Genomic DNA, 6,325 nt, shown 5'->3' with positions numbered 1-6,325 from the left:
CACCGGCCCTCCTCCACCAAGAGGTACTCCTCCCTCCTTCCTCCTCCTCACTAATTATTTTGAATCCTAGTTAAAAAATGTAGGTTCTTAGAATAATGTAGGTGTTTTAGTTGAATTTGTAGGTGTTTTAGTTAAATTTGTAGGTGTTTTAGTTAAAAATGTAGGTTTTTAGAATAATTTAGGTTATGCATGATCGAACCCTTGCTTGGACAGATTAGGTATGAACCCTAGTTAATTCGTATGAACCCTAGGTTTTTAAATTTAGGATAGAAATTTAGCTAGGTTTTTAATTAGGTGTAGTTAATAGAATTTAGGTGTTTTAAGTGTATTTAAAAGAGTTTTAGGTGTTTTAGTTGTTTTAGGTGTAGTTAACAGAATTTTAGGTGTTTTAGTTGTTTTAGGTGTAGTTAACAGAATTTTAGGTATTTTTTAGTTAAAGCAATTGTTGTTATTTTTTTAGTTAAAGCAATTTTTCCTGTTAATATGCAAATTTGCAATGGACATGTCATGCATATTTTGAACATGTCACATTTTGGACATGTCATATTTTTTCGAGTGGCCTATGTTTTGCCAGAAATGTCAATTCATTTACGTTCTGGCAAATTTCAGGCGCTCGATATGTCCTGTTTTTAGCAAAGGTCATGCCAAAATTTTCTAAGTGTTTATTAATTTTGTTTTCATAATTAAGCATTTTGTTCTTGACGTCGACGATGCCTATCCCGCATCCTCGTCGTCGACTCGGCAGAGGACTCCTGGTTGAGCCGAGGGGCCATGTCCGGGACTGGGCTCCGCCGGGCTGGTACTGGGTTGTGCTACCTTCTAGTGAGCGCAGCTTAGTGAGGAGCCATCCCGTCGTTGACCCGGAGCTTCTTTGGTGGCGGTCACATGGGCCTGCATCGGTGGAGAGGCTTGAGTCCCCCGCGCAGGTGGTACAACACCGTGTCATGGAGGAGAACGCGCATGTCTAGCGCTACTTGGTTGCGTTGGCGAACGGCCGGTTCTCCAATACCTGGCAGATTCTTTGGGGATCTCACCAGAGCTATGATCCGGTGATGGTTCCTTCTCTTTGGGTGTCCACCGCGGCCTACTGAACCTAGAGGAGCTATTATTCGAGATGTATTAGTGATTTATATGATGATCTTTGATACAAACTACTATATATGTATTCGATGATGGATTATTAATTACCTATTAGTTATTTGCTTATTGAGTGCAAAAGATGAGCGCGGTTTGTGCTACAAACTACTATATATGTTTTCATGATGGATTATATGATGATCTTTGCTACAAACTACTACAAACTACAAATTTTAGGTGTTTTAGTTGTTATATGATGATCTTTGCTACAAACTACTATATATGTATTCGATGATGGATTATTAATTACCTATTAGGAAATGTCTGACGACGAAAAGGAATTCGCTATGTGTGACTACTGCAAAGATGAGCGCGGTCTGTGCGATAGGCCTCACTTGGTAGAAGGTCGGCGCTTCAGCATCAAGCTCCAAGAGACCTTCGATGTTGAAACGGTACGCAACGACGACAAGTGTTTTTTGTTATTTTTTGCACGTCTTCTCTGCTTCTTCAACGTGTAATTTCCGTCTTTTACAATTCGACTAGCTTATCCCATGCCATGCAAGATGCTATGTCTTGGAGAAGATGGGTTTTGAAGATCATGAAAGAATGGAGACAAAGATAATTCAACTAAGGACCCATCATGGTTATGATTTTGCTGTAAATCTATACAATTCTGTGAACTCATCCAATTTTGGTTGCCTGAATTGGGAAGCCCTTTGCAAGGCGTATGATTTTCATGAGGGTATGCTTCTCACCTTCGATCTTGGTGATCCTAACATCGACGAAAATGATATGACCATTTGGGTCCTTGTTGACACGCTTCCAATTCTACCGCTGTGTGAGTTTCTTAAACATATTTACTAAGTAATTTATATTGTTTATTTCAAAATATTTGACAATTTATCTCCATTGACAGCTTATTTTCATTCTTCAAAAAATGTACGGAAAATGCTAGAGAGAACCTACTACTACAATGATGAAGCACAATTAACTTATAAGGAGCAAGATGGTCTTATCGCATTTTTACTGATATTGAGAATTACAATAGCTATTATCAAACTCCTCCACATTATGGTCAATACGTGCCACTAGTGCACGTGTTGAACTATGGTAACATCAATGGAGATATTATGGTAAGATTTTCTACTATTACGACATCCGTGCATCTTTTGCATAAATTCTTCTAAAACTAAACTATATTGCTAACTACAAAGTTATTACTATGTTTTTGAACAGAAAATCCCGATGGATTGTGTGCCTCATCTGATGTTGACGAGAGGTCATGTTAATGTTATGAGCTTACGGCCACCACGACAAGGTCAGCCGCAGTATCCACATCACTCCTGTCCATACTCTACAAAAAAATACACTTCCGTGATGGTACGTGTTTGTCACAGTAGGTCGCATTTTTTGTCATGCATGTACATCCATGACAAATTTATGACAGAATCAAGATAGTCATACCTGTGCTATCGTAGAAGTGTTCCATGACATTACCAAAATTATCATCACGGAAGTGTCCACTTCCATGATGATAAATCGCGTGTCACAGAAGTGCTTTCGTCAAGGGTGACCGACACGTGGCATCCACCGTAACGGAACGCGTTAAGCTATCGGGTCGGGTTTTGGATCCGATAATCCGTTAACAGCCCCGACCAATGGGAAATTTCCACGTGTAAAATTCTTATTGGCCGGACGAAACACATGTCAGCTCGTCAGTGGGTCAGATAGGCGCCTATGATACGTCGACACGTGGCACGGCCCAACAGAGGCCCATTCCTGTGAAAAGGCCGCCCCGTTTGACTTGGTCAAAAGGTGGCGAGCCGGCCCATGGAAAGCCTGTTAACGGCCTGTTCGCATATAGCCCATTTACAACCCGCTAACCCAAGGCCCGTTACGCCCTATCTGAATTAGGCCTAGTAGCGTCATCTAGGCCATCCAATATGATTCCAGCCCGTTTTCACTTCTGGCCCATGTATGGCCCATGACGTCTTTCGACCCATATGAGGCCCTATGTAACTCTTGGCCTATTAACGGCCCGTGGTGAAACTGGCTCGTAATGAACAGTGTATCACTTTACACCCATTAACGGCCCGTGGTGAAACTGGCCCGTAATGAACAGTGTACCACTTTATACCCATTAACGGCCCGTTATTCCGTTGGGCCGTTTCCAGCCCATGTTATCTTTCGGCCTTCTCAGAGCCCATTTATTCTTGGGCTCATTTCTAGCATTCGTTTACTTACGGCCCGTTACTGTCATTTTCTGCTTGTGGGCCAAATTCAGCCCGTGGTTACAGTCATCCCGTTTGTGGTCCGTTAATACGTTGGGCCATTTTCATAGCGTCATCAAATACGGCCTATTAATGATGGCCCGTTACAGTCGGCCCATGAACGGACGATTCCAACTCTAGCCCGTTTACGACCATAATGCGGCCTGTTATTGGCCCAGTTTGGCCAATCGATCATACGGCCCTTATAAGGCCCATTGATGATACGGCCCGTAGAAGGCCCGCTGTTTCTACGGCCCGTAGAAGGCCCACTGTTTCTACGGCCCGTAGAAGGCCCACTGTTTCTACGGCCCGTAGAAGGCCCACTGTTTCTACGGCCCATAGGAGGCCCAGTGTCACTACAGTAAATATTAGCCCATGGTTATTGTGGCCTAGTTTTAAAAAAAAGGTTATTGCAGCCACTAGTTAACCGCGGAAAAATAACTACAATGACTACAAGCAAACAAATAAACAAGACAACAAGGAAATAAATAAGCAAGCAACTAACACTAGGCTATCACGGCTATTACATATATTACATCCACTGGGCATCAAAGTTCGCCACCAGTGCAAATATAGGGAACAAAGCAGCATATCATATACACTGGCCGTCAAAATTGGCCACCAGTGCAAATAAACGCGGCAACAAAATAAGAGCATAACTGAAACAACTTCAGAAGATCTCAAGAAACATTATCCTGGGTATCCACCATGCTAGCAATAAGCTTAGCAAGCTGATTAGCTTTGTCCCGTTTGGCGCTAAAATCCTCCAACGCTTGCTGTTGCACCAGAAAGTATGCATCTGAATGCTCCAGGGACTTCCGCAGTCCTTCTGCTTCTTGTCGCAGCACAGATGATCGATGTCTTTCAGCTTGTAGTTGAGACTCAAGAAACCGAATTAATTCAGACAGTGAGTTTGAATAGCTTGTGCAAGCGGTAGTGGCCAGTAACTCCAACACTAAACCAAGACAGGATGTGTCACTATCCTGAACCTTATCTGCATTACTTCCTTTACCGTTGCTTAATAAGGCACTCTTCCCCAATATTCTGTCAGCATTCTAAAAGAAGAAACAAGCAGACACATAACAAGTTTAGCATGTACTAGTATATGAAACTCATTTCGGTGAACCAGTTCATTAGTAAGGTGGACAGGATTAAACTACCAAGTCTTCTATTGCCAAGTACTAGTACATAATAAAAGCATCAAACAAACATATATCTATCTCCTATGGTAGCAATGGAATCTTAAATTAGAACAGTTGTTCTTCAGGTTTAGGCACTTGTTCTACATGAACAGAGTATAGTAAGACGCAAGAATATAATACTTAAAAATAGAAAATTAGCTCATAGACCTTACCACATTCTTGGTTCGGGACCAGTACAGAACAAGGCGTTCCCAGTCATCATCCAGTAAATGTGTCAGGAGAACGTAAGGGAATTTGATGAGTTTCTTTGTCGGTGAAGTATGTTTTCTTCAGGTAATTCCGATACTGCCACCAAGCATTCTTGAAGATAGCAGAGGTATTAGCACAGGTTACCTCATCCTGAGTTTCCAAATCGGTCCTTCTCTATAGAGAAAAATGGGAAAATTTGCTATATTATAACGATCATGGAGGTAGGATGTATGGGACGAAGCAAAGTAATTGCCATGAATAACATTACTTACACATAACTCCTGGACAAACACCTGCAACTGGCATTTTCCTTCATCTTCAGTATAATATTTCCAAGATGGGAAGATACGCACATACGATTTAACAACATCAAATGTGATAGATGCTAAACTACAACTAGCTGGTTGTGCTTCCTCCACAGGAATAAGCGTACTAACTGGTGGAGTTGGGGTTCGCCGTGATAGTACTGGCCCTTTGGGCACTGGAGCTGCCTTACTAACTGCTCTTGTTTGGGAGATCTGTGGTGGAGATGGTGCTGTGTCAACAGGAACTGGGTTACTATCGGCTAGGGTTGGGGTTAGATTGGGTGAAGCTGGTTCTCTATCCATTGTAGTAGGGGTACAATCTGCGAGAGTTTGGGTTATGTGTGGTAGGGCTGGTTCTTGTGCATGTATAACCGGGGTGCTATCTCCACCTAGAGGTAGCACTGTTTTATTTGAAGACCGTGTTTTTAGTCCGCTAGATATTGGCATCACCCACTCCAATTCAAATGGCTGATAAACAGGAAACATAGTTGAATGTACAGACATTGTATGAGAGACAAATGCAATAGATAGTGTGGAAAAAGAGGGCATGAAATAGTTGACATGTATATTGTTTAACTAAAACGGATAGCATGACATAATTTCACATATATGATGTCTATCTAAACTGGATAGCATAGCATAACATAATTCAAAGATATGATGAATAACTAAACATGATCGCATGACATAATTCACCTACATGTTATCTAAGTAATCAGGACCGCATCATTTAATTCACATATGTGATTTATATGCTAAACAGAGGGCATTCGATATGATGTCTGAACTAAGAAAATGGTGTTGAATATTGTGTATATGATGTCTAAACTATGCAATGCAAGACACCGTATGCATGATATGAGCAGTATAACCGTGCCAAGTTAGAGCATACACCTCAGTGGGGGAATAGGACTGGTCATCTATCTCTGAATCCATCTCCGAGGAGCTATCGGGACCCAACAAGAGATCCGCTTCGACAGGTAGCACTGTCTGCTCTGAAGGCCTTGTTTTCACTCCAGATTTTTCCATCTCCCACCCAAATGGCTGATTCACAGGAAGAGTAGTTTAATGTACAAACATTGTCGACAAATGGAAATGTAATGAAGAAAAGGATGGGCAAGATATCATTCAAATATATGATGCCTGGTTAAACATGATGGCATTGCACATTTCACATATATTATGGCGGGCTAAAAGACATGAGATTGCATAATTCCCATATATGATATAGAAACTTAACAGGTGGCATTATAGAACATGTCTAAACTAAGCAGATGACATA

The sequence above is a fragment of the Triticum dicoccoides genome, chromosome 2A (genome assembly GCF_002162155.2).
Source record: "Triticum dicoccoides isolate Atlit2015 ecotype Zavitan chromosome 2A, WEW_v2.0, whole genome shotgun sequence".
In the NCBI taxonomy this organism is placed as follows: Eukaryota; Viridiplantae; Streptophyta; class Magnoliopsida; order Poales; family Poaceae; genus Triticum; species Triticum dicoccoides.
This window is presented reverse-complemented; position numbering follows the sequence as displayed.